This window comes from Rhinolophus hipposideros (assembly GCF_964194185.1).
Source record: "Rhinolophus hipposideros genome assembly, chromosome: 2".
Taxonomy (NCBI): Eukaryota; Metazoa; Chordata; class Mammalia; order Chiroptera; family Rhinolophidae; genus Rhinolophus; species Rhinolophus hipposideros.
The window spans coordinates 90,636,207-90,662,900 of record NC_138048.1 but is presented as its reverse complement, the minus strand read 5'-3'; positions in this window follow the sequence as shown (position 1 = coordinate 90,662,900).

The window sequence follows — 26,694 nt, the reverse complement described above, 5'->3', positions numbered from 1 at the left end:
GTCTCAAATTGTGAAGATTTTGTATATCTCTATGCTTCCTTTACTTTTCACCTAGAATTTTAATGAATTTTCATATGCCAAGTGTGGGCTGACATAGCCATTTAAAATCTCCAAAAGTTTCATGATTAAAGGCTCTCTGTATCTCTTCCTCATTCTTTTCTATGGTCATTACCAATTGCTTCGAAGGTTGATTGGGGCAGAACAGGGGACTCGAGAATCCTTGTCGGTAGCAGAAGTATACAGAGCCAGCCAACCAGAGAGTAAAGAAAAAAACGGAGGTTAAAAAAAGCTGTCTGAATCCAAACACTGCATAAATACTGGTATTAGTGGAACTACACTAAACATTTCCTTGAAAACATCAAGGGATTCTTCCTTATCAAGTCTGATAAAAAGAGCTGGGCATTTCCAATGAGAAAGGAATATGTTTCCCACCTGAGACATCTAATCATTTCTTTGTAGAATGTTTCTAGGAACATGACCTAGATAACTGGACAGATGGTCCTCCAGAGCCTATCAATTATCCTAGGAAGAAACATATGGAAGAGGGTAGTACTGGGAAAACAAAGAAAATTCACATTCAGTTTCAAACTTACCTTTAATAGTAATAAATGTCACCATAAAGAGAATGAAAAATAAGATCCTCTTGATATAGCAAATGTCCACTCCAGCTATTATATTTGAATCTCAGTCTATCAATGGGTGAAGGATAAGTAATGTAAACTCCATGATGCCTGATGTCACAAGCTATCAGAATTTGGAAAACTGCTTTACTTCTGTGAGATCCATGCTATCATAAGCACAATATATATTACTTTTTTTTGAGAGGGATATTAGACACAAATGCACATATATATACATTTCTCATTGAATAAATTATAAATTCACAGCTGTCAGATTTCAGTATTCCTGAATGGACTTTGTAAGCCCCTCTCAAAAATGATTTTCTCATTATGGAAATCCCACCATTAGTCAAACAAAGTTGCTGAATCATTATCATCTACAGTTGCAATAAAATTCATTAGCTAGAAGCTGCTTGCTATATATGCAAAAGATCAAGCAACTAAATTATTACTAGTTTTTAAGGTAGTCTGTCATATAATGGGAAATACATCAAAATTTAAGCCATGAAGCAGTGATTCTTAATGCTTTGTGTGCCATGTATTTTAATGTGAGAATGATAGAACTACAGACTTCCTATTAAAAATGTGCTTTCCTGTATTTATGGATAACTTGTGTTGAAAACCCAATTTCAAGACACCACTGAAGCCGACCTGCTGACAATAATAACAAATAACCTTCCCACAAATATGTAGTAGGCACATAGCCTCATATCTATTCTAGGTTTCATTATTAAAATGGAAACCAGAATGAGTATTTTCCCAAATTCTTTTAGGTTGGTATCTTTGAAACGACGTGCTATTAATCATGAGCTATGTTCAAAGGAGTACTATGAAAATGCTAATGATCATAAAATACTTAAAGAACTTTAGAAAGTATCAGTCCACTCTTTTATATAACTAGACTTTCACTTCTCTAGAGTCCACCATGGTTATGCTGTTATAGCAATTGAATAATACTCTGGAAATGATTGCTCATTTATTATAAATATAATTACTTCAATATTAAACATATCAATCAGAAATTAATTTACCTAAATGATCTCCCAAAAGTTAAATGTATGCTTCATCCTCCCCCCGACAAAGCTACATCCTCATAAAAGATTAAGAAGCATGCCCTGATATAATTAAAACAACCTTACAAAATATGTTTTGAAATAACTTTCTAGGTCCAAGATGGAGCTGCTCTTGCCTGGAGTATCATGTCCACAAACCAAAACTTAGATAACTTACATGGTCCCTGACAAATGCTCTGCCTAACTAGAAACTCAGGATATCCTGTAAGCCAATCCCCAAACGCCAAGCCAACTGGTCTTCTTACCCCAGGCAAGGTTGAATATGTGACCTCAGCCAATCAGATATTTTTCTATTTATCTCTTCAGTATTCATGATTCTTTCTCCAGTAAAGCTTCCTGAATTCTACCCCATTTTGCAGTTCTCAAAAATGAGAATGTCTACTTTATGAAGTATTAAAGTGTGTGTATATTATCTTAATCGTCTTCTTCAATCATTTTTTAATAGTTCTTGGACACAAGGGTGGGATCCAAGCTGACTGATCAGATGCACAGTCGAGGTGCTTGCTCACCCCTTTGAGGTCACCTTTCCTCTGATCCTAACAGAAGGCCATGGGTAAGCCACTCAGATTTGAGCTCCATTCCTTTACATGTAACTCTCCAATTCAAACAAACTTGAACTGGACACACACACACACACACACACACACACACACACACACACCTCCCAGAAAGTTTCCAGGATAGTTACATTGGGAAGCTGCAATGGGTAAGAGCTATTAGGAGTCCCACAAAACCTTGAGGTAAGTCTGTAGCATTAACTGCTAGGGGACTTGAGATGCCATTAGGGTGTTTGCATGTATAAAGAAATATTTTCATAAAAGGAACAACAGATCTATTGCTGATGGGAATATCAAATGCCAAAGTCATGAAATTGGTGGGCACATATCAAGCACTTATACCTGTTAGAGCACTTGCCATGTAGCTCTAGGATTACGGTGCTAGGATAAGGTGGTCAAGGAGCAGGTCAGTTTTACATTAGATAATCCTTTAACCTCAAGAAAATTTCCATGCAATCAGGTACACAGTAAACACTAAAAAAACCCCAACCCAATGGTGCATACCTTTTAGGTATTAATTTGATCTGAGAGACCCAAGGCTCAGCTGAAGGTATAGAATCCTCAAATTTCAAAGAATTAAGAAGGCCACCTTCCTGTTTTTTGTTTTGTGTTTAATAATTGTGGTCCTAGAAAATGTAGATATACACAAAAATAGTAAAATCTCACTAAAATAACCGAGAATCACAATGGCCATTAAAGGAAATTTGAATTAGACAAGATCAATCATTTAAGAAGTACACTTGAAAGAAAGCGTTCCCAAATCAAACATACAGAATGGAATATCTATTTTTATTGGCATGCAGAAGCCTCCAAAAGACTTCAAGACTAAAATAGCTTCATTGAAAGATTCATTGCAAAAGACTAATGAATAACTAGAGACCCAGAAGCCACCTAAAACAAAAGACTAAAGACCGATGTAACTACAGCTGCTCTCCCAGATTCTCTAAGGTTTTTGTGTGTCTAGAAAGGAGTGATTAAGGGATTTTATAGATACTAAAAATATCTTATATTTATTAAATATTTATGAAGTTGTTAGTTAAGAAGGTCTAATAAACCAAAAGTTACTGATCAGGGCTGATATTACCACTAGATTTAATGCATTTGCCCTTCTATCACATTAGCACATTTTTAAATAAGATATATAACTCAAATTGCTAATGCTTTTCTTTAAAAATAAAATTCACAAGTAATATAACAAAAATCCTAATTTCTCTAGCATAAAAGTGATATAAATGCATATTGTTTTTATTTTTTCTTTCAATTTGTTTTGTTTTCCTTTAAAATATTATAGAAACATCCTTATGTCGGTATGTATAAGATTTATAGAATAATTTCTAGTTGTCTGATCTTCATCCCACACATAATCTTCTCAGGAAACAATTTACATTGATTTCAAGCTGTTTTTTCCCTTGCCCTTATCCAATATCATCATCGAAGAAGGTGTATTCAGTAAATCTGTATTTTTTTCTTAGCTATCCCTTGCTCTAAAATAAAACATATATTTTTCTCAGGCTGGCCACCTCTTAATGGTGTTTTTGGTATTTAATCTGTTGTTTGAATTTTATATCTATAACAAATGTGTGTGGCAGGAAAGTATACTTTGAAACATTAACAACTATCTTCCTCAAGTATTTAGTTTTATGTTTTGATCTCTTTTGATTAGGCTTTTCTGAGATTCCAATCTCAGTCAATGATATAACAGCAGAAATTAGAGGAGGGTGGGAACCAGGTGTAGGCTAGATTTTACTCTTCACTGGCCTAGATACTTTTAGGGGAACAATAATAACACAAAGCTTTTCCAAAGATTCGGAAAGGCAAATGATCAAAAAGAGCAATATTTCCCTGTGAGTGTGTCTCCCTCTCACCAACTCCTATACACCCCAGGGGAGAAGGGATGATTCAGAAAACAGTGGCTTGAAGAAGGGCGATGGAGATGACCTGTAGACATATGGCCTTAGAGAGACGGTAGTTTCTGAACCTCATTCTGACCTGAGTGTTCACAAAGACCCTGCAGAGGGCAAGGGCAACTGAAAGCTCTCAGATCAAAGGAGTTTAACAGGTTTATAAATAATCAGGAACAGCATTGTTGTAAGGTACTATGGTATTGAAAGAGAAGAATCCCAGAGTAAGCAGATTTAAAAGGAAAAAAAGAAAAAAGAAAAGATGAAGATCTATGCATTCAGACAACAATAAAACAATATTCTTTTTCTTCCTCTTAATAAAATAGATTTAAATTCAGAAACCGTGTTTTAAGTGTCAATAATTGCAACAGCCTGTTTAATATTTTCTAAGCTTGATTTTGAATATTAGTAATGGGAATATCTTATGCCTTAATTTTATTTAAAAAAACCTTTTTTTTTTCATATCTGACTGCACATAACTATTATTTTCATTATTCCTAAATCAGACACTAAATTTTCTATAAAATTACATAACATTTGCATTTACAAAATCTCACATAAAAATAAATTTTATGATGATAACGATAATAATATCCATCTATATGCACACCTAGTCAATTATCAATGTGAATTTAAACTAGCCATTTATTAAATGTGTCTTCTTCTACTTTAACTTACTGGTAAATCTAACAGTACATAATGCCTAACTTTGTGGCTTTTATAAGCCAGTAACAGTCCCACTCACTTAAACCTAAGCTCCCATCATCCAGTTGGCTGGACTGCTCTGTCTCATCCCCTTGGGACAGACAGACAGACCTACTTAGACCACAGTGTTCATGCCGTTTCTATGTCATAACAAAGTCCTTTGTAGCTGAACACATAATAGCATGTCTTCTCTGTATCCATGAATCTTCAGCAGGCTAACTTGTTAGCCTGCAAGTAGAATAAAATATCAGATGCTTAGAACTTGACACTGCATACATCAGCATTTCATCTAATAACAATGTCTTCTTTTTCTCTGAGGAACACTCTCCCTATCATTTTGTCTGCATATTCTGCAGGTTAAAAAAATAAAATAAAATTACCTAGCTAAATAGAACATACATCTCAGTTGTAGACATTGAGAACATTGGATTTCATTTAATATAGAGGTTCAGGTAATAACAGAATTATGGCACATTTGAACTATTGAAAGTGAGGTTTAAGACTTTTTCATTCACTTTCAAGTACACAATCTTTTCTATTAGGCCTATATTAATAGTGGTTACTATGAGTCATCTTAATATCCTATGCATCTATTTCTTTATCTATAAAATGAAGATAATATTAGTTTCTACTTCATGGAATAATTACAAAGCTGAAATGAGTTAATTTATATAAATTCCTTACAAGAGTCCCCAGCACATTAGAAGCACTCAAAGATTGACTATTACAATTATAATTGTACTTCTGAGAATGTAAGCCAAGAGAAGTTGGCAGCCATCATGATACGTCATGGATCTTGACAATGAACCCAGAACTGAGTAGAATTGTAAAACGATTTGTCCTGGGAAAATTATTTGAATCTCAGATTTTATTTCTGCTTGAAACACATGGATTGTGAGTTATGTATACCAATAAATTCAACTCCCTGTTTTTCAAAGCACTTTTGGCTTAGATTTTCTGTCCCTTCCATGTTAAAAAAAAAAATACTAAGGCATAAAATGAAAATAACCATCCTCACAATTCAAAATGAGTAAAAGCAGATGAATAAAAGTACGGAACCCTGCGTCCTGGTCTGGAATAATAAAAGAGATGTCTAAGGGCCCTGACTTGCATTTTAGAAGTGACATCATGGAGCATCGACCTTGGCTGCAAAGTAAACAACTCCAAGAAAGCGGCTTACAATAACACTTATTTCTTGCTCACATTATAGACTGATGGTCAAAGATGAGCTTTGGCTCAGTTTAGCACAAATTATCTCAATTGTCTCTATTTGAGGACCTAAGCTGAAGGAGCGGCCCTTATGAAGAATGAATACATCCTTTTTGCGGCAAAGAAAAAGATGTAAAGAGGGCAAGTTGAACCATTCAATTATGGTGATAACTTCTGCTCTGATGTGACTAATAACATAACTTATCATAACTTAGCTTAATGGCTCAAATCTCATGCAAATCTCAAAGCAAGTCACAATACTGAGACCTCATCAGTGGGACAGAGGAGGAACATTTTCACCAAAAGTACAGGCAAGAAATTTGGCAGTGAGAGTGTGTATAACAGTCCAGAGAAGAATAGGGAATAAATGTCTGAGCACAATAACAACAAGAATATTAAAGTACTTGTTAGAAAAACAAAGAGGATTTGGGGGTGTAATGCTTTCTATTTTCAGTTTCCATAACATTATGTAAGAAAGATATCATAGCAGATTTAAACTACCCTATTTGGAAGCAAATGGGTTTGATAGGAAGTCTTTGCTACCTATTGCCTATAATTTGAAATGGATAAGAGAATGATTTTCTAGACTGAGATTAGGTAAGCTCAAGACTGGAACCTAGGAGAATGCTTTTCCCTTTTTGTGCTTTGGAGCGTCTCTTTTCAATGTACTATCTATGGCAAGAAGGAACACTTTTCTCTGTTTGAAAGAGGCTGCTATGATGCAAGGGCAGATTAAACATGCTGCCCTGAGTTATTATTATTATGAATTGTCAGAGACAGATGCCATGTGAGAACTAGCCTATAATTACTCATATAGCAAACGGTTTTGAGCATTTAAGATGTGTATGGCAGCGTGCTTTTCTAAACACTTTATATGCATTAAATCACTTATTCAGTATTACAACTTCATGAGGTAGGCACTATTGCTATCCTCCTTGTGTGGATAAGGAAAACCGGGTACATCTTGTTTAAGTAACTTGTTCAAACATACCCAGCTGGTAAATGGTAGAAGTGGGATTCAAGCCTAGCTGGCTGACTTCTAATCTAAATTATTAAACAGTGCATATACTAGTAATTTTCTAGATGAATAAGGTATTAATAAGTTGTAACTATGTTTCTGAAATCCTCAAGTAGATTCTAGATTCAAATATTGTACTATTACTTTAAAATTAATTTTGGAAAAATCAAGAACCGAAGCAAAAACAGAGTAACTTTTTCTCCCATGCTTCCATCATAGGAGTTATGAAGGACCACATCTGTGCCCATACCCACTTTCATATATTCAGTAGGATTCAAGGGGGGCACTTTAGGAGCTCAAGAAAGGTGACCCTCCTCACTTTCATGTGCATAAGTCAGGGAGTGTCACCAAGTCCTTCTTCTAAAAGCACTCTCTCTTCCACTCTATAACTAGTGGGAATGAAAAAAGCTCCAGGACTCAACATGCTTCTGGGAAATCCCAGCTTTCCACCCACACTAATTCCCAGAGACTCTTTCTATCACTACGGAGTACCTCAGAACAGACATCGCCTCTGAACTACAGACTTGTGTATGCAGATTCCTAGTCAACATCTTCATTTAGAGTTCCAAAATAAATCTAAGTATCTTCCCCTAAAATCTGTTTAGAGATAGTCTTTCCCATCTCAGTTAATGAAAATTCCAACTCACTGAAAATACCTTAAAATCATCCTTGAATTATTTTCTTGGTTTTTTTCCCTCCTGCATCACACATTCAACACGTCACAAACTCATATTAGTCCTAACTTCCAATAATATCCAGAATTTAAGACCATCTCCAATTAAAGACACCATTATCTCCATCCTAGAGTAAAGCCAAAGCATCCTAACTGATCTCCCTGTTACTACCCCTTCCAACTGTCTGTCTGCAAGAAAGTAGCCTGAGTAAAATGCTTTTAGAAGATTTTAATCATATTACTTAAATACCTCTAGTGGCTTTGTATTTCACTCTGGATAAAAACCAATGCCATTTAAATGGCCCCCAAAGCCAAACATATTAAAGACCTACATTATCTCACTGTCATTTCCTCCAACTCCCTACCCTTTCCTCTGCTCCAGCCACTTGGCAGTGATGGAAAACTTATTCTTTATTTTTATAGTACTTGCTACGTCTACTGTCTGGAAAGTCTTTTCGTATCTCATCTGGTTTTATTGAATGAAAGGAGAAAGAAAAATTATTAAGCAGAGGGATGGCATTCAGTGGATAAAACTTTTCTTTCTTTTTTTCTTTTTTTTCTCCTGGATTTGAATATTATAAGATGCGGGGCTGAGTCTGCTGGCAGCTATGTGGCCACTACATGGACCTGAGAAAAACCAAAGAAATGTACAATCAATAGTTAGAAAAATGTCAAGTTGTAAAATTGTAATTTGAGCTCCTGTATTTACTATATTGTGCATATAGATTGAATTAATGTTAAAAATTAGCTTAAGCTGGGTTTATAATTAAAAAAAAAAAATTTAACGAAAATAAATTCAGGTAATAACATATTTTCATAAGCAATTTCATTTACATGTTATCTTTTCTGTTGACATTAAAATTTAAGATAAACACCAAACAGAAGTTAACACTAGACAAAGTATGTTATCATTCTTAGGTGATGACTATCTGCAAAGAAAAAGTAAGTCTAGCTTCAATCTGATAATTAGACAAATATAATTTATTCATTTCCCAAGCTAATTAAAACAACTGCCTTGTCAAATCAAATTGGAAAATCTTCCAAGTAATACAAGAACTGAATGCAAGAATAAAAACACAGATGAAGAAATGAGGTATTAAAACCTGTGGTGAATTGATAGATACTCATGCTTGGATTTTCAACCTTTCAAACAAATAGAAATTGTGGAAGATTAACTATGGTTTCAAAGTTTAATATTAAATCTTAAGTGAGGGAAAATTGCTACATTTCAAAAACAAAATGTAAATAAAAATAAAATATCAAATAGGAATTTGAAGTTCAGTTTTGCATTGAAGGTATAAGATTAAAATACAAACTTTGAAAAATAGGTTGTGAGGATTTCATATCTCCATAGAAACAAGATAAGATCTCTGACTGAGGAGAGGATGAAATTAGAAGAGAGACCACACACAGTGCCAAGTATCTCAGTAGATTGTCCCATCCATAAAAATAAACTAAAATCCGTGAAAGTGGAATAAGAGCATGTGAGTTAGACAAATCATGGAAGAACCTAGAAATCAGACACTTTCCGAAAGAACTAGAAGTTTATTCTTCAGCAAAAATTATACTGAATTCAGAAAATAAAGTAGTGAGACACAGGACGCAACAGGACACAAAGATAAGGCCAAAAAACAAAAGATATATATATATATATATATATATATATATATATATATATATATATATATATATATATATATAAAGAAGTATAGAACATTGAAAATCACATAAATAAATTTAATTAGACGAAATAAGTTAAATCCAGGTAGAAGTAAAATGACAATTTCTGTTCTTTAGAGATAGAAACAAAGCAGTCAGAAGAGTAAATCTTTCTAAAATTGTACACTGATATGATAAGGAAAATTATTTTCCAAAAATAAAATAAAAATTGTCCATAATTTAATTCCAGAACAGGCTAAATGTTTAGAGGTATCATATATATATATATATATATATATATATATATATATATATATATATATATATATATAGTGTATTTTTTTCTGATCTTGGCTGTAGATGGAATGTGGAGTTGAAGGAGAGGGAGGGAATTAGAAGATTCCAAAAAATAAGGACTAGGATCCTGGAAATACAGAAACATTTACAGAGATGAGGAGCACCAAAAGAAAAGCAGATTTCTTTTTCTTCTTCCTTTTTTCAGTTCCCACACCCACCCACCCTCCCTTTGGAAACCATCAGCCTGTTCTCTATATTAATGGGTTTGTTTCTGTTTTGTTTGTTTGTTTGTTTGTTTTTAGATACTGCATATAACTGAAATAATTTTGTATTTCATCTTTGTCTGAATTATTTCACTAATCATAATTCCCTCTAGGTCCATCCATGTTGTCACAAATGGCAAGATTTTATTCTTTATTACTGCTAAATAACATTTATATTTATTCTTTATTACTGCTAAATAACATATATATATATATATATATATATATATATATATATGAATGTATTCCTACATCTTTATTGTTCACCTGTTAATGGGCATCTACATTGCTTCCATTGCTTGGCTATTACTGGCAATGCTGCAATAACCATACAGGTGCTCAAGGTGTCATTTTAGAAGTACAGAAATAAAATGTAAACCATTCAAACAGGACAAAGAAAAAAATGGGAAGATAACATTCACCCCAAGAAATGTAGAACATGTTAAAAGTAGAGGAAAAAAACCCACAAAATTAGAAAGCTCATAATAGTTTGTGGTAATTAGTCTAAAATGATCAATCACTGTATATATGTAAATCCTTAGCTTAGATTTTTTTTTTGTTAAATGCAGCTATATGCCTATTTTTAAAATATGAAGATGTAGAAAAACTGGATGTAAAAAATACTAACCCAACTCCTAAGTGACAGAAATATGGTCTCAAAATACTAACATAAAACACAATGGATTATATTATAAAAATGTTTATGAGATCTAGTCCTTATTTAATCATAAAAGTAAAAATTACTAAGAAGATAACATCACGTATGTCTATACAATTCCCTAGCCCCTACACTGACATAGTAAGCAGAAACTGAGATTGTGTACAAGAGAGAGACAAGACAGAAAGAATATGTGATGTAAGCAACATAGTTTAAGCTTAATCCAGTACTTTTATATAAGCATACATTTTCTAACAGAGATAATATTCATGATTATCTCTGTTAAATTCATGAATTATCTCTAAAAATTCATGATTACGAACTATACCAAAGAAATATATTGGTAAGCTCCAAAAGAAATATACAAAATAATAATCTATGGCCATATTCCTCAGAACATATAAAATAAAATGATATTAGAAAACAATACCAGACAGATTCAAAGAAATCTATATTTTTACCAGAACTAGAAAACATAGTTTTAACTAATACATATTCAAAGAGATAATCACATTGCATGTTATAAAATATTTAAACTGAACAGCAGATAAAATAATGCATTCCCTAACTATAATTTGCAGTTAATGCACTAAATGGATGGAAATTTATTACTTCAGTGTTCCAGTTGAAGTCAGACATTTTCTGAATTACAAAAAAGCTCTAGTTAAAAAAAAAAAAAGCGGGGAAATCAAATAATATATCATGAATGGGACATTATGAAAGAAAACCCCAGGCAAGAGTATTTAACATAAAATTGAAAACACAAATAATGGAGGGAATAAAAAGAGGAGAAAGACTGTAAATAAGGATGAGATTGAAGAAATATATTAACTGTGGTACAATAGTCTAAAAAAATATTACATTTCCAACCTGGTGGAAATATTAATTGCTAAAACTGTCTATCTCTTTTAAAATATACCTGAAAAAATTAAAGAATATGAAATAGCAAATCATAAATTTTACATAAAAAAGATACAATAAGGGCACCATGCCAAGGCAATTTAAGGCTTGAGTTTTATCAACTCTTAAAGAAGCACACATTCCCTGTGTTATACAGTCTATCTTATCAAACGTGGAAGGAAGGCAATCTACCCTAGCATTCATATCAATAATACATGAGGACTTAGAAAGTATAATTTAAACCTATCTTGGTAAAATGTAAATATAAATATCTTAGAGAAATACCTTACTAAATCCAGATGCTTAATTTATTTGTGTGTGTATAATGCAAATTCAACATCTGTGCGTGTGTGTGCATGTATCACATATCTCCTTATCATTAGAATTATCCACAAAAAAGGCAATTAAATTTTATCATCAGAACATCTATTAACATAATTCACTGCATAAATTATAGGAGAAAATAATTATGATCTCAATAGATACAAAATATATTTGTTATTATTTACCTCTATAATAAATTTTAGGTAAGTTTAAATGAATTTTTAAAATTTTTATATTGAGCATGTAATAAATCCTACAAAAATTATAGTCAGTGGAAAAATGTTAAAGCATTTTCTGTAAAAGCATCTATGAAAAAATAATGGCTACTATAAAGTATTTTATTCAAAATTATAATATAGTCTCTAGGCAGTGTAAAAGCAAAGAGAAGTAATAAAAAAGCAGAATAATTAAAAGGAATGAAACAAAATCATTCCTGTTGGCAAATATTAAAATGCACACAGATGACTCTTGGAGCCTCTACGGAAAATATGTAAAGTAGAATATGAACATTATGAGACTGAACATTTTAAACAAACCATATTACATTTGGCCATTGTGTGCTGTACTTTCCATTGTCCACTTGGCAACATCATCACTCTATTGAAACCTGACAACGACACACACTTTCCAGAATAACCTTCCCTTTAATATGTCATGTTAAAGTCCACCAGAGAGAGGAGCTTACAGATTTAGAAGCTAGAGTGGCAACCAGCAGTTGCCAAGACAGAACCAAGACATCAGTTCCTGGTAGTCACCAAGGTTTCCCATGGTGGCCCGTCTACATTCCCCATGACCATGACCAACAACCTCCCCAGCCCGCACCCACTTTCACTCCAGTGCTTCAAGCTAACTTTGATCATGATGTTTTTTTTAAGACTATGTTTTTAAAGCAGTTTTATGTTGACAGCAAAATGAAGAGGAATGTACAAAGTATAATTTCTTTTTCACTGATTTTACTTCAGCTTTTCCCACACCACTGCCCTGTTTTCTATGTTAAACTCCATTTGCCTTTTATCTGCTAGTGATTCCGTTTTCCTGATTGATACACACAGATACATAGTTAAATTACTGAAAAATGGTCTGCAAAGATAAATACCAATATGAAGATATTGGTTATTCTAAAGCAAACAGGAAGAGAATGGAATTAGCAAGGGATGTAAAGGTAAATTTCAACTGAGTCCCTTTTATTCTATTTACTAGGAAATAAAATCTGCAGAAAATATGGTCCAGGAACTAACAGTTGTTAAACTTAGATTACATCAGGCAAATCAGTGTGTGTTAAACCATTTTATACGTTATTCCAGATTTTTTAAATATTTCCTTAAAATAAGAGTATGTAAATTAGTCTCTACCTGAGATGGTTTCCAATATTTCCTTTTAAGTCATCAGCTTTCTTGTTTACCATACTCAATTTTAGCCAGGAAGTGTAATTATAATGATGAATATGATTGATATAAAGCACTGAAATTATCATCGTCTGGTCTGACATTAGATGTCTAGACACTTGACTATTAAAATGATAGATTATTACTGTAAGAGGATTTCATGAATGAACTTAATTTTCATTTCAAATTCAAATTTTTAGTCAACCATAAAATATTACAGCAGTGTTTACTAAATCATTTCTTTGAAGTGCTATTTTAAACTGTCTGTGAGGAAACTTGAAATGTGAATCTTAGTTGAGAGAGGGAATGAGCACATCCCCATCACTTTCCCAAATGGAAGTCACTGGGTTCCCTCCCCTCACCATGCTCATTTTGCAGTGCAAATGAGGATGAGAAGCCTGTTGAAATGCTCAGCTGAACAAATATGCTACAGCAATATCCAATAAATTCTTCACAAAGAAAGACCATGAACATTAGTTAAATGAAGTTCATTCAGTTTTCACAAAGTATGAGTCGTATCATTATTATGGTTTTATTGACATAAGAAACAGACTGAAGGCATTAAAAACCATTTGAAACATGGCCTCCTGCACATACTATGGTGGTCTCGGTTTTAACCCCTACTAATACTCCTACCCACCCACTGTCATTTTTGTTGCTTATAATTTGTCTCTCTGTATCTTAGATAGGTCCTCAAAAGAAACCCTGCTTATTATTTTGTCCCCTAAAATTGCAAATAAACTTCATCTCATTTTCAAATGCTTCCAGGTGAAAGACTTGAAACACCTTGAGGCTGTTTAAAAGTTTTCAGTCAGTAAACATATATACTCCATCCTGTGAATCACATTTAGCTAAAGATTTGCACACAATCATACCTCGTGTGAGCACATCGTGGGTAACTCAAAGCGATTCTTAAGTGTGCCTTTCATAAGTACCTCAAAGAACAGCAAATATAACTTGCTTTCTCTAGTGCTTTGGGATTAGGAGATAAATTACTTCCAGTGATGCTTCTAGAGAATTATTTTGACAACTGTCAGAATGGAAGAATGGGATCTATTATTTTAGCCCCTGAGAGAATCTGATAATTGTGTTTTTACGCTTTATTCTCTATCCTCTTCCCCCACCCAGTAAAATTAAAAGTCAATGAACTGGCATCAGACCACTGAAGTAATCCTTAATCATTCAATATTTCAAACGGCTTAGTTGTTACTCTATGGTGCACCTGCTTCACAGAATAGTTTCACTTCATAGCCTGGACACTGGAAGTGATAGAGCTACTCAAAGGAAACTCTTATGGTTAGAGTACAGATATTAAGACTTTGTTTCTCTAACACAACTTGAACAGAATTAAAAAGAACTGACTCTGGGTGGTGAACACAAAATGCAGTGTATGAATGATGTACTACAGAATTGTACCCTTGAAACCTATATATTTTTACTAAGCAATGTCATCCCATATGCTTCACACTACTCCCATGTATCTATCCATATGTCTCTTCCCCAGGTATCTAGATCCTTACCTTCTTTGTTTGTTGTTGATTGCTTGGTCTGGTTTGGCCTGGTTTTTCTCCAATCCTGATCAACCAATCAAACCTTTACCTTGGTCCTAGAGTACATGTATGCCCATACTTCTGGCCACGTCTGATCCATAGAGAGTGACAACTAAGTGACTACACAGCTCTCCCCCTGGAATGATGTCTCTTACGTACTTGTGCAACACCCTTTTGTAGAACTATAATGAGGCAGAAGTCCCCTTTCTGCTAATACAAACATATTACAATAATCTGTCTGTAAATTGGACTAAGGTGTATCCTATTCCACAAGTTGGTCATAGGGTACCCCAGGAAATCATAAGTATGAGTTGAAGGGAAGTCACTTGTGCAGAGGGACTAGTGACATAGGTGTTGGGGTCACCTGTTTATGTAATTTGTATGTGTTTGATTTGTTTAGGACAAATTTCTAGTGTGGCATTCCATTTTCACAAGAGATCCTCTCTATTCTGCCTCACATTCTGCCAAAATAAATATAATAAAAACAGACCTCTAAATGGACAGTTCCCGTTATATAGCCATTTGATATCCCTAGCAAGGAATGATACATGCTATTAATAGGACCGTAGAACCACCTCTCAAATTATTCCTTATTACATGATTGAAGAGAGTATTTCTAGGTAATTCTGGGGATGACAGACTTGTGGTGGCTTCATAGCTCTTAAATATCAAATCCATTTTACTTTCCCATATTATCAGAGTCTTCTGATTTTATCTTCCCTACTATTTCATGGAAGTTAACATCATTTATTTCTAATTTATTGTAATTGAGTGCAGGATTCAAGTAGCCAGTTTAACAAACTATTAGAATATTTTAGGAGTGCTTATAATGGATATAAATTACTAATTGTAATTAAATTTTCTCCTATTAAACCATATTTTCCAACTCTTGGATGAATACATTGATGATCAAAGCCTAATATTGTCCAACAGTTCCTGACAATAAATATTACCTAGGTTCTATACTTCCTTTACTATGTAAGCTGTTTCCTTCTAGAGTAGGGATTTTACTTTCTTGTTTGGTCTGTACTTAGTCTTGTTGATTGTAATTGTCTTAGAGACAATAAGAGAAGGTAAGGGAAGTTCTCTCATGGAAACAAGTTCTATCTCTGTAAGCATTTGATTCAAGTGAGCTCATTTCAGGTTCGCCATTCAGGGGGAGGCTGCTTTCATCTAACAAGGGAATGGAAGTAGCTTCTGCTGAAACAATTAATTCAGTGGAATTTAGGAATTCAAATTTATTAGACTTGTCTAACCATATTCCCTATCTAAATTTCAGAGTTCTATACTATTCTCCTATCAGAGTCCTAATGTTGACACAGGAGTTTTGTTGAGATTACACATTTAATGATATCATATAGTCTAAGGGACTTGTAATTAAGTTCTGCCCTGAGATTGCAGCCTCTGAAAAATTTCATATAAGATACTCATAGTATGCCATGAGATGTCATTTGATGGCCAAGTTTTGGAAGAGTTGGCTGTTGAGAGTGCCGTAATTCATATAATTGTCATTCTCACATCCAGGCCTAATAACACAACCACACACATCCTAATGCCTTAGATTCTACTTACACCTTATTCAAATAATCATGAACAGTTTTGCTTTTATTTGCATGTGAGGGGTCATAATCACTATATTTACTATCAGCAGTTGGGTCCTTATTGATATCAGAATTTGAGCAATTGAGCTTCATGCTTTTCTCCCTAGAGTTTGCTTTCCAAGGCCATACCTAGGATCTTTGGTCTTAGCTTATGTTTCCCAGAAAGCAGAGCCAGAGGAGAAGGTATATGTTCTAATACTTTATTAGGGAGAACAATCTTGGCATGAGTGATGTAAAGGGGAGAGAGAGAAGGAAGGAAACAAACAAACACCAAACCCTATATTGGTATTACGTGTGTTTTTCAAATGGCCACTGCATGATATGAAATAAAATATTGCTTTCAGGACTGTCTATAAAATACAAAACTCTGATAAATGAAATCAAAGAAAAAGTATATAAATGAAGAGATATTGCATTTCCATGGACAGGAAGATTCAGCATTGTCTACATATCCGTTCTTCTCAACTTGATCTATAGGTACAATGCAATCCCAATCAAAATCCCAGTGGTTTATTTTATGGATATTGACAAATTGATTCTGAAGTGTATATGGAGAAGCAAAAGAGCCAGAGTAGACAACGCCATATTGAAAAAGAATAAAGTTGGTGGATTTGATATGACCAACCAGACTTCAAGACCTAATATAAAGGCACAGTGATCGAGACAGCATGATATTAGAGAAATCAGAAATAAGTCCCCTCAGATATAGTCAACTTAACTTTGACAAAGGAGCAATGGCAATACAGTGGAGCAAAGATAGTCTCTTTAATAAATAGTGCTAAAACAACCAAACATCCACATGCTAAATATTTATATATATATATAAATATTTATATATATATATATATATAAAACTAGACACAGACCTTACTCTCTTTACAAAAATTAACTCAGATAGATCAGACTTAAATGTAATGTCTATAATTATAGACATATAAAATTATAAAACTCACATAATAAAATAACCAAAAACCTGGATAACATCTGATGTGATCATTTTAAGATGTAATATGAAAAAAACAATACATGAAAAAAAATAATTGATGAAGTGGACACCATTAAAATTAAAACATTCTGCTCTGTAAAAGGCAATGTCAAGAGAATTAGAGGACAAGACACAGACTGAGAAAAACTATTTCAAAAGACACATCTGATAAAGGACTATTATCCAAAATATACAAAGAATTCTTAAAACTCAACAATAAGAAAACAAACCACCTGATTATAAAATGGTGCAAAAACCACAACACATACCTCACGAAAGAAGATATAAAAATGGCAAATCAATATAGGAAAAGATACTCCACATCATACATCATCAGAAAAATGCAAATTAAAACAAAAAGATACTACTACTACATTCCCACTGGAAAAGACAAAATTCAAAACTGACAACACGAAATGCTGGTGAGGATGAGAAGCAACAGGAACTCTTTTTTTTTTTTTTTTTTATTGCTGATGGGAATGGAAATGATAACTCCTCACTGGAAGAGGATTTAGCAATTTCCTACAATACTAAACGCTCTTACCACACCATGCACTAATTGTGTTCCTTGGTAGTTATTCAAAGGAAATGAAAACTTGGTTCACACAAAAACCTGCCCATGGATGTTAATAACAGTGTTATTCATAATTGCCAAAACTTGGAAGTAACCTCAAGGCTCTGCAGTAAGTGAATGGATAAATAAACTGTGGTTTATCCAGACAATGGAATATTGTTCATTGTTAAAATAAATAAGCTGTCAAGTCATCTAAAGAAATGATGGAACCTTAAATGCATATTATTATGTAAAATAAACCAATCTGAAAAGGTTACAAATGTATGATTCCAATGATATGGCATTCTATAAAAGGCGTCCCCTCTTAGAGACCGAGCCATGCTCCTGTGTCTCTCCCAGGACAGAATCACAAGCAGGTGGCTCTCGGTTTGGGGTTAAAGGGGTGACCCCTCCCTAAGACTCCACTACTATTGCCTTACAGGAGGCTCTCTGCGATGGCCCCACTGCTGTCAGTCCTCTGCTACGGTTGTGTGCCAGTAACTCCAGGTGGCTCCATCTTTTGGAATTGTGCCTGCTGGAATTCTGTTTGCTGTGGTTGAGGAGTGTGGCACTGGAACACAGGAAGTGGAGTCCACAATGTGAGGCTGATCCAAACCGAGGTAGGACCTCCTTTAAATTTTTTCTGCCCCACAAGCTCTTCATCTCCTGGCCTGTGACAAGAGGGGTGGCCCCCAATGATCTCTGAAATGCCTTCGGGGTCATTCTTCCATTGTCATTGACTTTCATTTAGATGTCTGACTAATCTATCCACTGTCTTGATGAGTAGCTTCTGACTTCTGTTGAGACAGTCAATTCATATTCTTATCAAGCTGGGCCACGCCCTTCATGTTCTCTCCCACAGAAGGTTGTTGGTTTTCCTCTCAACATCAATAGATTAAGAATTTCCCAAATTTTAAAGTTCTGCTTCATTTTTGTTAAACTATTTTATATTTAAATAATTTTTCTTTCACATTTTCCTACAAGTCCAGAGAAACGAACTGCTCCTTTAACACTTTACTCAGATATTTCCTCAGCCAAAATCTAGTTTCATAACTCACAAGTTCTACCTTCCACAAAACACTAGGTCATGAATATAAATTAGACGAGCTCTTTACCACTTTGAAACAAAGGATCACCTTTCCTGCTGTTTCCAACATGGTCCTTATTTCTGGGATCCCATCACAATATCCTTTATGTTCACATTTCTACAAATATTCTGTTCACAAACGTTTACATATTGTTTAAGAAGACTGAGGTTTTCTCTACAGTTCTTTCTTCTTCCGAGTTGTCATCAGAATTGCTTTTAATGGTCTATTCACTGTAATATAGGCTTTTTTTTAAGCATGCACCTCAAATCTCGTCCAGCCTCTACACAGTACCCATTTCCAAAACCACATTTTCAGGTGTATAGACATTAAACAGTCAGCTAGATATCTCTCAGCAAAATGGATTTATTAGAGAAAAACAAAAGAATTGCAATATGTAATTCTGATACATGTAACCAGGGTGGGCCACATGCAAGTGTGCTAAAACAAGGGAGAGGGGACTCTTTTATACAGGAAGCTGTAAGGGCTATCAAAGAGTTCTTCCTGTTCTCTGAAATGATGGAGAACATGAGATCTCTCCCTTCTGGCTTCCCTATTTCATGTTAAATGAGGTTTCTGTTTACTAATTGTTAACAGGTATGTTTTACAGCAGCACCTTCACGTCTCAGTACCAATGTCTGTATGAGTCAAGATTTTGCAGAGAAACAGAACATTTAGGATATGGAGAGAAATATGCATAAGAGGAAATTTATTATGGGAATTGGCTCATGCAATTGTGGAGGCAGAGATATGCTTGGACATATGTTATGCAAGCTGGAGAAACAGAGAAGCCAATGGCATTATTCAGTTGGTGTCCGAAGGTCCAAGCATTAGGAGCTCTGTTGTCCAAGGGCAGGAAAAGATGGACATGCCAGCTCAAGAAGAGAAAGAGAGAATTCACTCTTCCTTCACCTTTTTATTCAATCCAGGCCCTCAATGGATTGGATTAATACCCACCACATTGGTGGAGCTCTCTTTTTTGCTCAGATTACTGATTTAAATGCTAACATCTTCTAGAAACACCTCCACAAACACATCCAGAAATAATGTTTTGCCAGCTATCTGGGCATCCCTTAGCTCAGTCAAGTTGACGCATAGAATTAACTATCAGGATTGGTTAATTCAGTTAGAAATAAGAAATAATGTCTCTCTTACCACCACCAAACACTTTTTTTTTGTCTTCCCCAAACTATTCAAAGACATGATCAGATATAAACATAGGCACACTTTCCCCCCCTCTTCCCTTTCAATTTCTGCCATTAGTCTTGGTCTCGCCTATTTTATTCCACATCACTTTTTTTTCTTTCCTTATGCTTTGCCTGATAATGAGAATGAAACTTGATTCCCAAAGAGAGTAAGTAATTTATCTACACCTGTATTGAAACATCTGAACTAGGAGTAGATCCCATGCCTCCGGAATCTATGCTTACACCCAGGTTGATCGTATTACTATGACAAAGGTCATGCCGACAGCCAACATCATGTATTCCAACACAGATATAATGACTATATGATTTGTAACCTAAATACCAAGTGGGTTGTAACCTATAATCTAAATAAAGACAATGGGATGGAGAATATATATAATTTAATTATTGAATAATATATGTTTAATAAACACACATGCATATATATATGTATATGAATAATATATGTTTAATAAACACACATGCATATATATATGCATGTGTGTTTATTAAACATATATTATTCAATAATTAAATTATTCACTTTGTATATATACATAATTGAATGATTATTATTAAATCTTTAATCTGATATCCCTTTTATTTTCAATGCCTGATGGTTAAATTTAGAAGCACATTTGCTTATTATTAAAGTACTGATTCACACAAAAGGCAACTACATTTCCAGGAAATATATGAGAGAGAAAAATTCAAACAGCACTAAGGAAAAATTATGGTACTACATGTATTACAGTGGGATCATCAGAAATGTTTACATGTTTTCCAAGGATTATATCCTTTTGGTATAATAAAATATGCACAGAAAATAAGAGAAATAGAAATTGCTCCTGAACAAAGAGACTTTTTAACTCATTTTTCTGTATATATAGTTTGATGAACTGTGAATTCCTAAGGAAGAACAACAGACATTCTGTGGGCAGAAAGCTATCTATGAAAAAGAACGTCAGAGACCATACATTACTATAACACATTCACATCATTCAGGGCTCTTATACATAACCATTCAGAGGAATTAAGAAAGACAATATTTCATGGAATGTAGTTTTAATTCCTTTTCTAACATCAAATATATAATTGAAATTATCAAGTCTTTAACAAAAAATTAAGCATGGTTCAGTAGAAACCTACATATTTTTCTTTAGTATTAAAGGTCCTCAAATAACATTGCTTCATTCAACATCATTATGTTATAATATTGATGAAAACAAATTTGATATCTGGCTGGGGCCATATTGTCTGCATGGATTTTCACCAGGTAATCTGATTTCCATGTTAGGTGAACTGGAGTATCTATTGTCCTAGTCTGACTGAGTATAGGGGTGCGCATGAGTGTGCCCTATGATGGAAGGGTTGCCTGTCCAGAGCTTGTCCCCTCCTTGGACCCAGAGCTGGGATAGGTTCCAGCCACCTGTGACCCTGAACTGAAATGAGTGTGTTGAAAAATCATCTTACTTTTTTTGTAACTCTTTCTTAAGTGTATGTATGGCTGACATTTATTTTATTGTTGAATATTAGAATGTGTTTCGTTTCTTTACCTAGAAGTTTAGTGATTTTTCGTGACCAGAAATATGTCATAAGAGCTCAACTCTTATTTATATCAATTAGGTTATAGCACAATTGGTTTCATTAGATGACATTTCACTTAAAGTTGCAGTTTCCAGGAACTTACAGACAACATTAAGTAAGGGAGGACTTATTATGCTTGATTAGAATGCAAACTAAATAAAAAATATTAATACCTTGTTTTACTAAACATAACATTAAGAACTAAAGTCCACCACATTACAGATATGAATGTGTATCCTTCCACTGTTCTCCAGGTATTTCATTTCATAAATCAACTTTTCTGACCTTTTTCCTCTATCTAAACGTGTTATACAAAAAGGAATGAGCTATGCATCATACTTTCTAGTACTCGTAATTTAAACCTTACACAAAAGTTATTTAACAGAAAAATAAATTACCAATATTAAAGACAATGCTAAAATTTATCATTAATTATATCTCGATTAAATGTTATTTTTAAAGACAGAATATGACTTCTGAACATTTCAACAGTTGCTCTTACATTTTAAACATTCCATAACTTAACTCATGGCCTTTCTATATGACCCTGGTAATCTTCCTTATCTTTACAGTTTGGTTTGTACATTTACTCTTGGCTCTCATTTGAACTCCTTCATACTAGTAATTGACTCATGAGGGATCTAGGGTAAATTACATGTACGTTTAAATAATAGCATTTAGGGAAAAAAAAATCACATTATAAAATTGATTCCAATAATTACTTTCTCTTGCTTTCATGTAGAAATCCAAAAGAAAGTTGCCAAATTTGACCAATTTTTAAACGAATGACTCACCAATGAATAGTCACAGAACTCCTGGGTGACACTTGAAGTACTAGTATAGAGGACTAGGACTATATATGCAATACGTTTATAGTTACATCTGATTTCTTTGTTCTAGACCCAATCAGGAAAGTATGGTACTCTTGGGAATCTACTTTATCTATACGTTTGTAAAGCTGCATTAGGTAAATCTTTATTCTAAACAAATAAATGCTGTTTATATATTGACTAAGCTAAGAGCAGTTCTTGGGGATTTAACTGTTTTGCAGACTATAACTGGCCATCTGTCATTGAAGAGAGGTCTTTGGAGCCGGAGTCATCTAGGCAGCCTAAAGCTATTGATAGAATCCCTCAACAATACTTAGTTTTCCATTTCATTTTTAAGGTACATATTATGTGAGTAATAAAGAACAGGTTATATTATTTCTTACTGTTTATACTGCATGTTTATAAAGATATTTAGTCATAATAGAATATGTTTCAAATCCGTGTGTGTGTGCGCGCGTGCAGTGTGAACATGTTGCTAAGGTAGCTGAAGTTTTTTTTTTTTACATAATATTCATAATTTATTTGTTTAGTTTTGAATAGTTTGAAAACACCAACTGAAAACATTTGGTACAGCCTGCCTTGAATTTTGGTTTAGGTTCAAAGGATAAATGCTTCAAAATTAAACAATTTAACATAGATATAATGTTTTAAATTACATGGGGTGACAATGGTTAGCAAAATTACATAGGTTTCAAGGGTACAATTCTGTAATACATCATCTATATATCACGTTGTGTGCTCACCACCTAGAGTAAGTTCTCCTTTCATCACCGTATATGTGACCCCCGTTTCCTCTGTGATCCTCTTCCACTATCTGCCCTCCCCCTTACCCTCTGGTAATCACTAAACTGTTGCCTGCATCTATGAGTTTTTGTTTCTTTCTCTAATTTATAAGAATATGACCTCCTAGCTCTTTGTAATAAAATATACTTTATTTTTTTAATTGCTCACAATCATAGTGATGTTAAAGGTGAATATCAGCTAAAGTTAGCTAACAAATTTTGATTTTTGAAAATCAAAAGCGGAAATATAGTGGAAATTATACTGAAAGTTATCTAAAAATAAATTTTAAAATCATTGCATTTTCTTCATGCACAAATCTCTGATGGTTAATTATAATGATATGAAATAGTGGTTTTCAACACTTAACATGTAACAAGTAAGAAATTAAAATGTGCTAATTATATAAAATCTTATTAATTCTTATAAAAATATATTATTATTATAAAGAAGTCAAAAAATACTTATTTTACTTGTTTTCCTGCTTCTAACAAGATAGGGTGAGCACACATATGAACAGTAGGCAACCAGATGTTCCATATAAATGGGAATTTCATATCATTTTTCTGATTATATGCCAAGTATCTATCAGAGTCTTCAGGAAAACAATATTTTTGAATAAAATATCTGAATAAATGAATGAAAAAAGCCAGATATTACCTTTAAGTATACTTGAAAATAGTGTTCATATCTTTTTAAGATGAGATAATTCTGTGCAATTGTAAAGCAGCTATTCCCCACCTACACTGCCATTTCCCCTATGTAGGGGCTGCCTCCCACATTCTACCAACAGTGAATTAAAGGGGAATAAATAGTAACATGAAGGTGGATGCTGACATTTCATGACAAACGATTCTCATGGTCGCATGCATTATCATATCTAGTCATTGCAATTGTGCCAATTCTTGCTCCTTAAGGAAAATATATTTTCTTCCACAATTTATATAATGGACTTTATGTGAAATTTTGAAAAATGATAGACTTAATTGGAAACTTGATAGCAAATTGAGAAAACATGCCAATGAAAGAAAAGGTACAGCTGCTTTGATCTTTTAATTCTTTGGAAAATACCTAAGGATTCTAATGTGAATTAAAATGTTTCAAAGATTTTTTTTTTATATGATGAAGCATTTTCAATTTTTTTATGTTTATGTTAATTTAAGGTCATAATAAATTTATGTTAATCTAAGCTCATAATAATAAATTTACAGTAGTTGAAAGATGATTGTAGCAAAGGGTTTTTTATAATTTAGCTCATATAGTTCAAAGATCTCTATTTTGTGATGCCACATTTCTTTTTTCAGTTCTTCAAGTTCACAGTGGACATTCAGAAAAATAATATGGAAGAAAGCATAATGAACTTATGAAAAATCTTGATTTTGGTTAGGTGAAAGAAAGAAATGATCTGATATACTTGTTATAATTGCATATGATAAATTAGTCTGTCTCCCAGACTTAATAGTATGCTTTATCCCTTTAAAATAAAACTACCACATGCATATTTCAACTACGTTTAAAGATTAAATGTGGCATAGATAGAAAAATATTATTATTGCATTTCATTCTCTATATTATTTTGTATTATTTCAAAAACTAAAAGTTTAACTCTTTTTTATAATGTAAATCACTTTATAGGGTTTAAAATATTAAATTTGTGATTTAAAGTGTGAAATTAATATTTATATTATGGGAAATATTATATGTATGAGTACAAGGATATTGTGCATTCTACCTAATTTTATTAATTAAAAAAATCCTTAAGTTGTTATGCTGCAACACTGATGGGCTATTTGACCTTTATCTTGAAAGAAAATGAAGTCTGTAGGTGGCATTTTAAAAATAAACAGACACCTACATTCTTTCAGTGTGTTGGATATTGAATATAAAGATGAATGAAAGAAAAATTCGACTTTGATCCCACTTTAGCAGTAAATAGGACAGACTAACTTTATTTAAGATGATATACACAGATTATTAAGATTTATAATGAAAATATAGCATACGTTGAAAGGGATAATTCAAAAGCAACCAATTAGAGATGTGTATTTCAAACAAGAATAATAGGGGGATATTTTAAAGGGACATATTTCCTAAATATAAATGCAGTTTCTCCAGGCCTATAACATCCAATTTGCAAATACTAACTTAAGAAACAAATCTTATTTTATGTAATTGGCTTTCAAAGGAAAACTAAACTTAAGGATTTTTGCCTTCATACTTGATTGTAAAACAGCAACAACAAAAGCACACTGTCCTAAGAAGTAAAATGCAAAAGTCATTTACATATGGGGACTCCCCCAACTTCAAGATTATCCTTGTAACCCCTGGAGTAAGAATCATTCCACAGATTCTATATTGCTACACTTTTATCATCACACTCATATGCCAGCAATAAGATGTTATGTATTCTTTCAGGTGACACAAGTTTCACCTGATAAAGTCAGATACAAAAGTGTGTGTGTGTGTGTGTGTGTGTGTGTGTGTGTGTCTGCTGATCCGTTTACCATGTGCTTTTTATATGTTGATAATAATGTGTTCTTATACATCTAGTATCAAGCTCAGTGAGTGCGTAGGGTACAGGTAATTGTCAAATAACGATTGTCAAATTGTTATTACAGAGAATTTCCTTTAGGTTCATGATGTGTCAGAGGAGGCAGAGCAAGGGAGAAGCAAATAAATGGAGAGGGACAGAAATCAAAGAAGAGAATACCTCATTTCACCTGCAAGCCACAAATCTATGAAATAGGTATAATCTTCATTTTAAAGAAAAAGAAAAAGAAACTAAAATTCATGAAGATTAAATCATTCATCTAGAGTTCTAATGTAATATCAGAAGCAGGTTTTTAATTTTTAACAACTGACACCATTGAAACTAATCAAATGTTCAGAGATGTTTAAAAACAAACTGACAAAAAACAACAACAAAAATCTCCCTCTACGTTGGCTACCCTCAAAACATGCTTTTCATTTTTTCTTGAAAGCTGTTGTGAGATAATAGAAAAATATGTATTGGTCTTTGCCCCCAGTTCCTGAGACATGGCTCTTGAAACCCTGGTGATTTGCTGGGCATTGAGAACACTAGGTGCATCTTTTGTTCTAACAATTAATCTTTGATCCTGGTTCCTGACACAGGGTTTCTGCAAACCTTGTAATTTCCTGGGTGTTAGCAGTGTCTTTTGTTCTAGTGAAGAGACTCTGGGTGGGCTCTTCAATGGCTCCTGGATGAGGGTTGGTCCCTGGAAAGACCAAGCCATGAGTACAAGCTAGGGTTTATCAGTCCTGCCCCCCATTATC